The 15,257-nt window shown below is 37.8% G+C and overlaps 1 long non-coding RNA gene across 1 annotated transcript; it reads right to left on the bottom strand.

The window, feature by feature from the left end:
* Positions 1 to 4,258: 4,258 nt before the first annotated feature.
* Positions 4,259 to 11,816, bottom strand: LOC134540093 (uncharacterized). Its single transcript, XR_010076406.1, has 2 exons — positions 11,686 to 11,816; positions 4,259 to 4,596 (listed from the first exon to the last, which is right to left on the bottom strand). It is a non-coding gene; the product is annotated as an uncharacterized LOC134540093 (long non-coding RNA).
* Between the last annotated feature and the right edge of the window lie 3,441 nt (positions 11,817 to 15,257).

The following is a 15,257-nucleotide window of genomic DNA, read 5'->3' as shown; positions in this document are numbered from 1 at the left end:
TTTCCTCTCTGGATGTGGTAGACCACATCATTTAGCCGCTTCAAGACTTCATACGGGCCTTCCCACACTGCTTGAAGCTCAGGGCACCTTCCCTTCCTTCATTGTTGGTTGTAAAGCTACACCAAATCGCTATCTTGAAATCCGGTTGAATTAGCCTTCAGGTCGTACCTCGTCTTCATTCGATTCGTCGCTAACCGAAGATTTTTGCGGGCTTCATGTATAAGCGCCATTCGCTTCTCTAGACGATTCACATAATATGTGGTACTGGTCGGCTCCCTCCAAGGACGACCGAACCTGACAACACAGGGCAGTCTCAACTCCTGTCCAAACACAATACTCGCAGGGATCTGCCCAGTGGAGTCATGGATGGCAGTCCTTTATGCCACCAGGAGCAACTGGATGTGTTGAACCCAATCCTGTTGATGCTCGGCCACAACCTTGGCTAGGTGTTCCTCAAGAGTTCTGTTGAACCTCTCCACCATGCCATCGGACTGAGGATGTAGGGCTGTAATCCTGATTTTATTTATTCCCAGAAACCGACACACCTCCTGAAATACTGTCGACTCGAAATAGCGACCTTGGTCTGAGTGGAGCTTTATTGGTACCCCAAATAAACACATTAAATTGTTGACTATTGCATTTGCAATGGTAGTGGATTCTTGGTTAGAAAGTGCATAAGCTTCTGTACACTTACTGAAGTAATCCAATGATACCAGAATATACCGATTTCCACCTTTAGTCTTGGGAATGGTCCAGTGATGTCGATGTCTATCCTTCCAAATGAGGCCCCTAAATTGTATGCCCTCATTTTCCCATGACTCTGGTGTTGTGGCCCCATTTTAGCCCAGCATGCTTCGCATTGTCTACACCAAGCCTCCACATCCTGGCGACACCTCAACCAATAGTAGCGTTGGCGGATCTTGGCTAGAGTTTTGTTCACCCCTAGAGGTCCACCAGAGGTACCATCATGGATTTCTTTCAACACCTCTGCCACTAGACTCTTTAGAAGGAGTAGTTGCATGTAACTACTTTTCCATTTGGACTCTCCCATGCCCTCTTTAGCAGCCCATTCATAATTCTCAAGGAATCCCCCTGTGCCCAGTAAGCTTTCACAGCTCTGCGCTCACTGGAGATCTCATGCCGTTTTGGACGTCCAGCGCCACTCTCTAGCCTCACTAGACCCACGCCCACAGGTGGGACATCCCACTACACCCCCGCCCACCGCCCAGGAAGCAGAGCAGTGGTCGCGGCTAGAGTGTTCTCTGCTGTGGGATGAAGGTCCCTGCGATATTCCCAACAGTTCCAGGTACTCCGATGAAGCGTTAGTTGTATCCAGTGCTTATCTGCATGCCAGAATGTGGTAACATAGCTGGCCATGACCTTACTTTACTTTTCGATCACTGCTGTTTCTGTTTATTGTGTGTGTTATTTGAAAATATTCTTCTTTGTACATTTTCTTTATGTATATTCTTTCTACATATTATATAACACATATAAACGTACACATTTAAAAACTATTAATTTAGTTCCAAAGTGAAGTAAACTTTTTAATTGCTTAAAATATTACAAAAAAAAAAAAAAATGAAAGATTGTTTCGAAAAAACTGCAATAGAAAAAAACCAATCTATTTTTAAAACGAAATGGATAATATGTGTTAGTTATGAATAAGCGGTATTCATATTCAGACCCTGTGTTTTTCTCAAAATTGAACAAGAACTCAATACAAAATACGCATCAAACATAACTAGTTCTCAATTGATGGGACTTTACATCACACAGTTATGCTCAGAAGCTTTATACTGTGGGACCTCCAGTATGTTAGTTCCAAACTATTAAGGGACTGACTCGTTGCTCATAAATTGAAGTCCAGCAGGTGCGTCGGAAATGAACCCACAACACTCGCCACACGTGCGGCAAGCGTGAGCCATCTTTTTTATTACTTAATATTTTATTGTTAAATTTGTTATTAAATGTTTAGTTCTTTGTAGTTTTAGTCACCCAAATGTTACAGTTAGGCATTTGTTTTATATACAGTTTCATTGACTATGACATATTTTTGACCAATTCAGACGACACAAGTTCTCAGCCATGTCTTATCGGGACTCGAACCCGCAACTCGCACCAGCGGTAGGCATGCGTCCAGCTCAACGCCGAGGTCACGTGACTGCTTCTTGAGGCACTTGTGAGAGTGTGTTTGGTCACGACACATTTCCTGTTAAAAACATTCAAGGGCACGAGAGAAACATAACCTTACCTGTTTACCATGTGGAATCATCATCTTGTGACATAACAAGTCACAGGTAGGCTACTGCTGTGTGATGTTTAAGACAATACCCTTAAAGCAAAATCATGAGGGTTCCTTCCAAAACAGCTTCAAACTCAGGGCTACCAACCGAGATCTTAGCAAGAAGAAGAATACAATTATAAGACTCGCCTGTGTATCGATTGTTTGGACTACAGTGAAGAAGCTTCTAAATGTTTCTGTAACCGTCCCAGACTTTCTATTTCATACCAGAGAAGTTGAGTGGTAATAGGATGGAGGGGGAAGGAAATTATGGTATAAATACTCGGGTGTTAGGAAGTTCAGAATAGAGCAGCAAGGACCATCAAGATGCCACCATGAATCAATGAAATCAGATAGAGAGAGAGAGAGAGAGAGAGAGAGGCAAGAGAGTATGGAGGTTATTGGAGAACTAATATAAGTTTTGTGTTTGTTATTTTCTTTAATGGCTAGTAATTTTTCTAAGTCTAAATATCAACTGAACAAGGTTACATGAAAATTTCACTAATGTTTTCTGACACATTTTTCCTTGGTATTTTTGTGTATGATGCACCAGAGAAAGTAAAAGTAAATGTTAGTTTTTGGTGCCCATAATGCTAGTCTGTGTTATCTCTGCACTTTCTGCACCTTCTGTGCGTATACTTATTGGCCACATTTTTTTTACGGAAATAAAATATACTTATATTTTAAAGGCCTTAAAATTATTTGGAATTGTATATTAATTTATATTTAGAGACTTAAGACTTTGTCACTCATAGCATTTGTTATAATACAACTTGAGAAAAATATTTAACAGTTAAGAATATTTTTTTGATAATTTCGTGTGATTAAATACAAAATATTTTTAAATAACTTCATTATACCTGAAAAAAGTAATAAGATCAAAGTGATTATTTTCGTATTGTAAATTGAAAGTTTATTTTGTCCTATATTTATATATTAAGGCTCTAATACATTTAATACAATTTACTTGATTTGTCTTGTTAATGTTCTGCCATTACCTAAAGTTTTCACCATTGAGGTATTTCCTCTGATTTTCATCTAATATGCAGTTTAGGTCCCATCTGAGCAAGCAATATGTTTACCTTTTAATTTGGTAAAAGAGTGGTGCTTTCAGCGAGTGTTTGGAGCCAGATGGAACCGACCTCTCATTGGTCGAGTTGCCGATGCCGAGACTACATCAGCTGCTACTAGCTGTAGCGTAGTGTGAAGGCGCAGTACTGGTCAAAATGATAATTATCTTTGAAAGATTTGTGCAATGGGAGTGCATGACTTGATGTAAGCTTTTGGACATGTGACATTGCTAAGCAAATGTATGTCTGTAGAAGAAAACTACAAAAAACTCAAAAGACAAAAACACAAATTAAGCAAAAAATTGCTGTTGTAACAGGATTTAAACACCACATAATATTCCATAACAGGAATATGGGCAACAAAAAAAGAAAAACAAAGAAAAATGGACTATGTTTTTCTTTGTTTGTTGACCATATTCCTGTTATGGAATATTATGTGGTGTTTAAATCCTGTTGACAACAGCAATTTTGTGCTTAATTTATGTTTTTGTCTTTAGGTTTTTTTTGTAGTTTTCTTCTACAGACATACATGTGCTTAGCAATGGCTTATGTCCAAAAGCTTACATCAAGGCAAAATGCTAATACCATGAAAATGGCAACCTTTTCTAGCTGCAGTGTGGAGTGAAGGCAAAGCATAGACAGATTTGCCAATACCGTGATAATGGCAGCTGTTACTAGCTGTATTTTGGTGTGAAAGTGTAAGTACAGGCGTGTTCAGAGAAAGTTCAGCATAATTTAAAAGCGGCGTCCAGTATTGTGACATTACTGTACTTGTTACCTTCAAAATGATGCACAGTCGTAGGCGGAAAGCGAATATCTTCTTCCTTCTTTATCCTGGTCTGTGTCGAGGAAGACACTGCTTCAAACAATAAAATAATTGTTCGTACATGACGAAATAAATAAGTTGTTTACAGTGGGTTCAAAGATTTTAATGTGCAACTAAATTACATAAAATTTTGAATTTTAGAACTGATGTATTGATTTAATTTTTTGATTAGTCAAATTTAAGCTTCGATAAAGTAACATTTGGATAATTGGTGAAGATTCTGTTCCGTGCATCGACACGTTTTGTGGGAGCCAACATGGCTGCCTGAGAGCCTTCTAGCCCTTGCAGCACTTGCCCTTGTGCAAGCCGCCCTTCTTGAACTCGCTGGCGTAGGGGGCGGAGTCCAGCTTGTCGTCGGCCAATGGCAGTGCCCAGGAGAGGCACGTCAGCGCTGAAGCCACCAACAGCAGCACGAGCTGCGCACAAGAACACAGCTCAGACACAGCACTGGCTTGTAAACTGCTGCTGATGTCACGTCATGTACATTATGGGTGGACTTGTTTACGTGTAGTATTCACGGGCACAGCTTCACTGACAATAGCACACAGGAGTTGTGGTGCACGGTCATCAAGAATGATTGCCGTGATTATAAACTGTTAATGTAAAACAATTATTAAATGGTTAAGTATTCATTTATGGCATCCTAAAACGCCCAGAAAATTTTGAAGTTTTATACCTAGCTCAGTACACTTGTCTGCGGGTGACATTCTAGCTCTGGTGCAGTAGCTAAAAAAGATTTTCATTTCTGAAAAAAAAAGCGGGGATAGGAAGAAAGAATCATTTCCCCGTTGTTTGCCTTCAAATTATTTTTTTTTGTGGTGGAAGTTATGTATATACATATACACACATAAATATAAGATTTTAAGTATTTCGGAGGAGGGGCATAGATCCCCCACCTCCCCCAGGACGTATGTCCTGGTGGAGTGGCTGACCGCTAGGTCTCAGCAGACAGGGGTGGACGGCGACCTCACAAACTACAATTAAGATAGTGTAGTACAATGTTTATGCTGTCAAAGGTTATCTTATACGAGGATATCTGGCAGATACTCGCAGATTTATCTCCCAACGGGTTTAAAATTCAATGGGAAAATCTATACAATTGTTAGAGACCCGAAAAATTCGCGGGTTCATTTCGCGATAGGCTAAAATCCAACTACATTTGCCTTTCTTGCAGCTTCAGTCATTGGGCCACAGTTTATCAGAAGGACTCTGGACCAATGAAATACGTTCGACAGAAGAAGTATCGAATCACAAGCTTCCCAGTCAACACGTGTCACGAGTTAGTAGCCAATCAGCAGGTGTAATCTGCACAAGTACATAGAGGATCATGGAGTCTATCCTAGAGGTCATTGAAAACGCGAATTTTTCCGGTCCCTAACAATTATTCATGTTCCATAACAAGGCCGTACATTGCGGCTCTTGACTGAAGGACTGCAAGTCTGTGAGCCAGGCCACGCGTGGCTTCACACATCTGCACTCGAGTGAGGCGCATAGCTCACGCCCCGTCGCCGCAGGCATGAAGTGTCTCTGTGCAGTGAAACATTTCCTCCAGGCTTTATACTACGTCCACAGACTATTTTTTTTGACGTGTAAACGTCTTATAAATCGATGAACGCCGGCTGCACGCACGAAAAATTGTCACGTTCCGCCTGAGCCGAGCGTGCAAGAAGCTGCCAACCACCGTGCGAGAAAATCTTCTATAATATCAAACAGGTTAAGGCTGGCTTTTTAACTAATTGTTCGTGATTATATTTAAACAAATTATTTAAATTAATTTTGCAAAAAACTGTAAATAATATTTGAAAATTAAAATGAATGCAATTTTTCATCAATTTTTTTTATGACGTTATCACGTAAAATTATCGTCCGTAAACCGACTTTACAGACAACCCCCTTTTTTCTCTCAAAAATCCATAACTTAATGTATAGATAGGAGTTAAAAGCTTTTTATCTTAACCTTTGAATATCACTGAGTATTAATTTGACTGTCTACAAAATGAACTGCATAAAATGAAACCCACATATTAAAAATAAATTTACTTAAGGATTTTTTTTTAAACCAGCTGCCAAGAAATTATTTTTCTGAAGTACAATAAAATTGCTGTCAATTCTACAGCATATTATTGGGGAAAAAAAAAGAACATGTTGCAGTTCTACAACGGTGTTTGTATGGTTGCAGTAGCTGTAATCACTCAGGAAATGTGAAGAGTGGAACATGTAATTGGTAATTAACTGCTAAGCCCACCGCTAGTTGGTGAGATGTGCAGCAATGCTCTGTGACGTCACACGTCATAGAAGACACCTTCCCTCCTGAGAGCAGCTAGTCGAACAAACTGTCACTTGAAATGACACGCTCACGGCGAGCATGCGACAGTGACACGATGTGGAGATTCAGTGTAATAGTGTAACCACGTCACTATTATCGAAACACTGGATTTTTTTTGACGTGACAACGTCTAATAAATCGATGAACGCCGGCTGCACGCACGAAAAAGTGTCCCGTTACGCACATTGTACGCTTGCGCTGCATCTATCTCTCTTCCACTCGATTGGAACAACCATCGATTTGACTTTTTCGAGCCACATTGAACTTGAAACACTCCCATTCGTTTCCTACTTTTCCGATCATCGTCCTATCCTTAACAGAATAACACAGGTTGGAAGAAGTTAAATAGCAAACATGTATAGAAGTTATAGTTAAAATAATCTGTTCATTAAAGTAATAAACATATTTGAATTAATGAGTGCAAATAAAAGTAAATTTATCAATTAAATTGTTGATTTCATTTCACTACTTCTTTGTATCCATACAAAATAGTGATAATTCAATGAAAATGATTCAATTTTATTCATAAAAGTATGCAATAATTTCATCAATGTTTTGTTATGATGTTGTCACGTTTAACTATCGTCCGTAAACCGACTTTACAGAAAACCAATTTTTTTCTAACCTAACTTAAACTAAGAGTATTTGTGGGTGGGTCCGAGTCAGGGAAGGACCTATGTGCGTCTGAGACAGCGGCCTACACCTAGTCATGCAGAGAAGTATGCATACATAGTGTCTAAAAACTAGATTTTAAATATACTGCAATATATATTTTTTTAAATTACACATTCGGTGTTCGGGTATATGTACATTTTTTTTCGTGTTTCAGGAAAAAAAAAACTTATAGTCTCTGAATTTTTACACATTTATCGTGCCTAATTACTACTGCATCGTTTAATTTTACAACCAATGTAGGTTGATATTATAAAAATTTCACTTTGGTGTAAAAATATACAGCTCTCGTGTTAATTAACGATTATTCTGTTAGTTTTATACCCACAAAGTCCTAGTAAAATTTTATTGACATAAAATAATACGTAAAGTTGTGATAATAATACACCTGCGTGGTGTGTGTAAATTTACACAAAATGTATGCATTTTAAAACACTATTAGCAAGTGCATATTTACTCACTTTTTTTCTCCGTGTGACAATCAGGCAACATTCCTTGTGCAAAATTACCTCAACCTTGTGTAGTTTTACACCGATTGTAGGCCCATATTCGAAAAACTATACATTTGTGTAACAATTCACATTTTCTGTGTCAATTAACAACTATTTAAAAAGGTTTACACCCACTCTGACAAATATTTCATAAAGTTACTTTTTTAAACGTTAATTAATTTTACATTTTTGTAGAGTAAGTTGAAACAAGTACAGTTTGGGTAATTTTACACCAATTAGTCTGTATAATCAACTGTGTTACATGCTTCACTAAAAATACACAATTATAAATATTAAATTTCAATAACTTGTGTTAAATAACACCTTAGAGAATTTATTTAAATTACACCTACCAAAAGGGTTGAATTAACCAACATCCTATATTTTTGACAGTACACTGTAGTTGTATAAACACACTTATGTCATTGTAAAAGTGTATTAAATTTGTCACAGTAAATTGCCAAAGACCAAGGAACCACAACAAATACAATATGTTTCACTATTCATACTGACGAAAACCCTTTTTATTTACATTAGTTTACGAAAGTCGTATTCCCATTTCATCCTGACTGTTATTGTGCACGATGGTCGTGAGGTTAAGTTTATGGACAAAACATCAGAATCATGAGGGCGTGATCACTGAGAACTTGGGAAGTGATAATTTGATCATAAAAAAGTGGTAAAAATAAAATTACATATAAATCACAAATATGGTCAATTTAACCACACTGCCAAATCCACCACACTATGGGTAGTTTTAAGTTACCTTTCCTTTTAAAACAAAGGTTGAGCTTTTACACTTCACCACGCATTTCTTGTAATTCAATAACCACAATGATAACGGTACTGAAGTTCCTTAGAAACAGAATTACAAAGCAGTGGCCAGGTTATTTTTATTCTTTGTTTTCGGGTCATATAAAGTTAATCTTGTAAATAAATATAGTTTATAAATAAATAAATTTTTTAAACTTTTGTAACATTATTTGAAATTATTTATGTTCATAGAAACTTAAGTTTTACACATATATTCTTTTATTTTACATACGAGTGAAATGAGGAGCATTATTATCAAATACATCGGGCACGTAAATATGTGTATTATTTATTAATTTTCCAAACTATAAAATGAGATACCTTTCTATTTTATTAAAAACATTGCAGTTAGCTTTATTGTAATTCTTTGGCAAATCATTAATAAAATAAATAACACATTTTTAAAGCACATCAAACGTCATTTTTAGGCATGGTTGTTTATGTTGGACGAAATCGTAGACCTAGCTGTAATAAAATTATGAAAATGTATTTATGATGTGTTGAAATGTGTGTGAGATGCGTGAGAATCCGGGAGGGGGAGGGGGTTAGCGATGACTCCTGTAATCCGGCCAGGTATGCGTGTGGCATGCCTCACGTCAGTGGACGGCGCGTGACGTCAGTGGCCGCCAGCCAGCTCCAAGCCTGGCGCGCATCGCGGTCCTGTCTGTGTTCGTAACAGTATTTATCTTTTTGGAATAAATATAAAGGGTTTTTGTAATGCTGATAAATAATTGACCAATCACATAGTTAGTTTATTTCTCAAATATGTTATAATTAAGCAAGAGTTAAGTCAAAATTTTTTAAAGTGATTGCTATAGTAAAAAAATCGTTGTTCTATAATGATTCTGAATGAAATGGAAATAAGGGTAGCCAAATCATCAAGTGTGAAATGTAAATGGTTATAATAAATCAAGTTTATCACAACTGAAAATTAAAGTACCTATTTTAAAAATTAGGATATTTACATATTTATTTGATGAAAATCGCATAAACGTTTACTTGAAAATATTGATTCATAAAAAAATGTAATAAATGTGACATTTGTCTGATGGAAACATGCAGAAGTTTACTTTCCTTTAGCTTTTTATTTATTAAGTTAAATCACTCATTTAAATCTAATCATCACAACCACATTAAACTAATATTTCTTGCTTAAAAAAGAGGTTTTTTTGTGTCTTGTTTTCGTCATCAAATATTAGCTGACACTATTGTGAGGCGCATTTACTGTTTGCTAAACAACGGTTAAGAAGCTAAACAGTCGAAATTGTGCGTTAAAATGTAAGTTTTGGTATCTATATTAAAATCGAGTAAATATTTGGTGAAGTGAAATTCGTTACTAAACAACGATTAGGTATTGTTAAGCTCTGCTTAAAATATTAAACGGCCGAGGTAAAATTGGCCCATAGTAACAACTAAAATCGACAAAAAAAAAATTATTTTTTGGAAGTAGTGCAAATTAACATTTTCAGTGTTATTGTAAATTTATTAAATAATTCAGTGAAATTATCTGAAGTCGTGTTCAATTTACAAATACATTTGTGAATTTATGTAACACGAAGTAAAAATACACAAAAAGCTATAACATATTTGCGGAACCAAAGCAATTGTACATTTATACCAAATCTATGTGACAGCAGAGTTTTCACCTATGGTGTTTTTACTCCTGTGTTTAAGTTAAATACACCAACGCATATGGGTGAAAAATAACACTAAATTGGTGGATAATTGGCTCCTACAAATGTTTAGTGTAAAATTGCACTTTTTTTTAAACAGTTCATGATAAGTCCAATCCATAGTCTAAACATCGGATTTTTTCCTAAGCAAACTAAAACTAAGTTTATTTGTTTGGAAGGGGTTTGGGTTAGGAAAGGCTCCATGTGCGTCCCAGACCGCCACCATGCTCGGTTTCAGCTACGTCGCCACTCGGTAAGGATTTTTGTTTCGAGACAAACAGCTGCCCTGAGAGAGACTCAATTCCTCACCAAGCGGTTGTCGAAACGCCCAGACGGACCGTGAGTCAGTGAATCACTCCCGAGACGCATTTATAAGGGGGCAGTGTGGAGCATGCTGTTTAGTATTGTTCTCCACAAGTGTATATCTGCACTTTAAGCACGCACACTAATGGACAATAAAGTACACTCACTCTCTTTCCAATGTCCACGGTGAATAGGATGTTGGGGTTAAAACAAATGATCGAAAAACATTTATTTTCGTCAGTGACTTAAAACAAACTTCCTACCAAGCTTTTATTAACATGAAATATTTTCTGTTGACTTAAAATTTTGATGAAACTAGATGAACCAAGGCTTCAGGGGATAATATTATAAGTATGTGTCCTTTTTGCGGCTAGAAATTGGTGTAGGGCCTTATCTTACAACCACGAAGCACAAACGGAGTGTTCTTTAATGTTTTTACCATTCTGCTGATTACCGACAGAAGCAGTGGCGCAAAGTTGTAGGATTGCAAGGGGAGGAGGGTGGTTTGCGGAATTATGTTTATCATTACGGTTTCGCAGTTGCAATTTTGCAAGCGCAACTGCCCCCTCCCCCAAATAAAGTCATTTTTAAATCCTTTGCCGAGGGGTGTAAAGGTTTTGCAAACCTGCCCCTCCCAAGGTGATAACTATCTCGCATCCGACATACACTGTAAGTAAACAAAGCATTGCGTATGAATTTTGTGGATGGCACACGCAGTTTAGCTGCCGGGCTGGGTAACCAATGAAAACGCTGTTTAAAGCCCTTTTAAAAATGAATGCTTAATAGGGTACTCTCATATGATCTGAAAAATGAGAGAACTGGCTTTCTACGATGTAAAACTAGGAATGGCCTTTTTAATTAATTTTTTTTTCTACTCTCTGTAGTAAAGTGTATTTCAAATCAGTGTTTGGTAAACTCCAATTCAAACCAATACTATTTTTCTAAAGTTGGTGAAAAGTAACAGACTGGTCTGCTACTAATTAAATTATATTCAAACAACAACTTATAAAACCGAAAATACTAATAAGTTGATTGCGAAGTTACGTAGCTCCAAGATTAAGAATTGTTACGCAAAAAGGTTCTTAATATTCAGCGCATAAAGTTGTTTGAGTGAAACGCAGTGAGGTGAACTTGGCAGTAAAAGAAGTGCGACCGAAGTAAGTCTGCGAGGTAGGCGCATGTTGGCCCGCGACTCTGTTGTGACGGCCCCACACGGAGTATACTCACCATGACTCGGAACATGCTCGCAGTTCCAGGCATGATGCTGCACGAAGCGACCAGGACGGGGCTGGCGGAGCATTTATACCGGCCGTCGGCGCCATTGTTGCGCTGACGGGAATCCCGCCCAGGCGGCTAGGTCCTCATTACCCAGGTCGCCCCGCGCCGCGAGGTAAGTGCCCGGCTCTGCTCGAAGCACAGACTGCGCCCGGTGGTTACCGCTCGTGTAATTGGTCGCTGCGGCAGTCACACAGGTACTCATCAAGCATACATAAATGTTGATGAAATTTAGAATAGAAAAAAAAAATTGGTTGCCTATAAAGTCGGTTTACGGACGATAGTTTAACGTGACAACTTCATAACAAAACATTGATGAAATGATTGCATACTTTTATGAATAAAATTGAATCATTTTTATTGGATTATCACTATTTTGTATGGATACAAAGAAGGAGTGAAATGAAATCTACAATTTAATTGATAAATTTACTTTTATTTGCACTCATTATTTCAAATATTTTTGTTACTTTAACGATGAGATTATTTTAACTATAACTTTTATACATGTTTGCTATTTAACTTCTTCCAATCTGTGTTATTCTGTTAAGGATAGGACGATGATAGGAAAAGTAGGAAACGAATTGGGAGTGTTTCAAGTTTAATGTCCTCGAAAAAGTCAAATCGATGGTTGTTCCAATCGAGTGGAAGAGAGATAGATGCGGCGCAAGCGTACAATGAGCGTAACGGGACAAAGCGTAACGTGACAATGTGCGTAATGGGACACTTTTTCGTGCGTGCAGCCGGAGTTTATCGATTTATTAGACGTTGTCACGTCAAAAACGCGTCCATCTTCTCAACTGACTTTCCTTCGCACAAAGTATAGCTACAGCGTGTCGCAGGGTGTCAGCGGTGTGACGAGGACAGCAGTAGTATATGTATATGTATATGTATAATAGTAATTACTAAGACTGCTGCCCGTGCATGGAGGTGTGTCGCCGCCATCTTTGATTCTGAGGTTACGGCGGCCATTTTGAATGATGGAAACATTTTGCAGTTTTGGATTGTGAAAAAATGCGGACATCTTGGATAACCTTGACTTTTTACTTTGACATTTGACCATTACCTTTGACCTTGACTTTTGATATTTAATCTTCGCTATTGAGCTTTGACATTGACATTTGACTTTGATCTTTGACCTTGACCTCACACCTTTGTTATTTGATTTTACCTTGACCTCGATATTTGACCTTTGAATTTGACTTAGTCCTTTAACATTGACACATGCAATTTTATTTAGAGTTACATTTAATTAGTGAATTTTAGTTATTAAATCAGTATTTACGATAATTTTATCAGGTGAAATTAAAAGAAAAATTCATTATTCTGTCAATTAATTTGCCTTAAGACGAATGATAATGAATATGATGCACTATTGATTTATTTCTCCTTGATGTCCAGCGAAGCTCTCCTCCTCTTGCGATCGTGAGTGAGCATCCCGCATCCCGCGTAAAACCAGTTACTCTCTGTACAACACAGCATGTGGGGCCAACTGTTGCAAGAATCGTTACTACTTGCTTCAAGTTATTTGCATGAGAGAAATTAACGCTCACGGATGAATGGAGCTGTTGTAGCCAGTTGCCGACTGGTAGATGCGTAGCCTCGTAGCCTCGTAGCCCTGCGGTCTCGTAGCCTGTTGCCATGAGCTTCGTAGTCTCGTAGTCTTGTAGCCTTAGAACCTTGTAGCCAAATGTTGGAGCAGTTAGGCCTAAGTCATTTGGAGCCGTTGAATTTTGGAGCCAATGACTTTTGGAGCCAAAGAGTGAAGGAGCCAATTACGTTTGGAGCCAAGACTTTTGGAGCCAAAGACTGTTGGAACCAAAGATCGTTGGAGCCAATGACTTTTGGAGCCAAAGACAGTTGGAGACATTGTAGCCAACCGTAAATTGACGATCGGATCCTACTTAGTTCAACGTTTGTGAAAATGTACGTCCATTTTGTTAAATTAACTTAGTCAAGCCTGCATTATCGTATCCGACTGATGATAACGTATCCGTGTGGCGAGTTCGTGTCCCTCCAAGCAGATCGCATCCTACCAAGTTGAACTTTCGTACAAATTTATGTCCTTTTGTTAAATGTGCTGCCCTTTTATCATTGTGTTTCCTTTTTTTATTGTGCTTACAATTGTGCTGCCATATTATCGAATGTCCTTCCAAATGTGCTTCCTTTTTTATTTTGCCTCCAAATGTGCTTCCTTTTTTGATTGCTCTTCCAATTGTGTTTCTTTTAGGTCTAATGCATGTCCTGTGTATATGTATGTTCATTGCGAGTGTACTGTGTGTTCATTAAATGTGTACTTTGTGTCCTGTGTGTATATTTAGTGTTCATTGCATATCCTGTTTTTGTACTTTTAGTTCATGACATGTATTGTGCGAACTTTACTTTTGTATAATGTGCTTATTTTAATATTAATATTTTTTTTTTGTCGAATTTTCATAGACAAGTCTGTAATCAGGACATGATTGGCCTCGAGGCGACTGGTCTATACTCCTGTCATCGAACATGACCTGTTTCAAATGTTGGTCGCGTATCGGCGAATACCACCTCTTGGTTCGGAGAAGCTTGGCCTATGCACATGATTTTGCACATATTCTGTTAAAAATGTTCACCGAGTATCGACGAAAAATACCTATTGGCTACTGACCTAATATGTCTGATCATCTGCCGACTGGAAGTGGCTGGCCACCTACTGACCAAGTGTTCCTGGCCACTGAATGGACATGTTTGGCCACCGACTTGGCATACCTTGCCACAAACTAAACACGATAGTCTTTCTAACCAGCTGGTCGGGCGTGTCCGACCAGTCGTCTGATGCGTCTAATCAACTTGAAATGAACAGCTTACATCAAGACGTGGCTGGTCGTTGTACCGACTGGACGTGGCTGGTTAATCGACTGCCACGTGGAGATGTCCTGAAATCACATGTGAAAACATACAAAGGACTCACTTTACCTTCTAAAATGACTGTAGATATCTAGAAACCATTGTAATTTGCTTTTTTGTACTTGTGGAATATCTGTAATAAATTGTTTATTTGAATTTTTGTTGTATTTCTTGAAACTGTCATTTTAGGCAATTTTTAAAATTATTTATTTTACATGGAGTAAGGATCGAACCAAGGACGGATTTTGAACAAATAACTCATTAAAATAACATGTAATTTTTGACGTGACAACGTCTAATAAATCGATGAACGCCGGCTGCACGCACGAAAAAGTATCCCATTACGCACATTGTCCCGTTACGCTGTGTCCCATTACGCTCATTGTACGCTTTCGCCGCATCTATCTCTCTTCCACTCGATTGGAACAACCATCGATTTGAATTTTTCGAGGCACATTAAACTTGAAACACTCCCAATTCGTTTCCTACTTTTCCTATCATCGTCCTATCCTTAACAGAATAACACAGATTGGAAGAAGTTAAATAGCAAACATGTATAAAAGTTATAGTTAAAATAATCTCTTCGCTAAAGTAATAAAAATATTTGATTTAATGAGTGCAAATAAAAGTAAATTTATCAA

This window comes from Bacillus rossius, chromosome 16, assembly GCF_032445375.1.
Source record: "Bacillus rossius redtenbacheri isolate Brsri chromosome 16, Brsri_v3, whole genome shotgun sequence".
Taxonomy (NCBI): Eukaryota; Metazoa; Arthropoda; class Insecta; order Phasmatodea; family Bacillidae; genus Bacillus; species Bacillus rossius.
The sequence above is the reverse complement of the archived record's forward strand: the minus strand, read 5'-3'. Positions and strand labels throughout refer to the sequence as shown.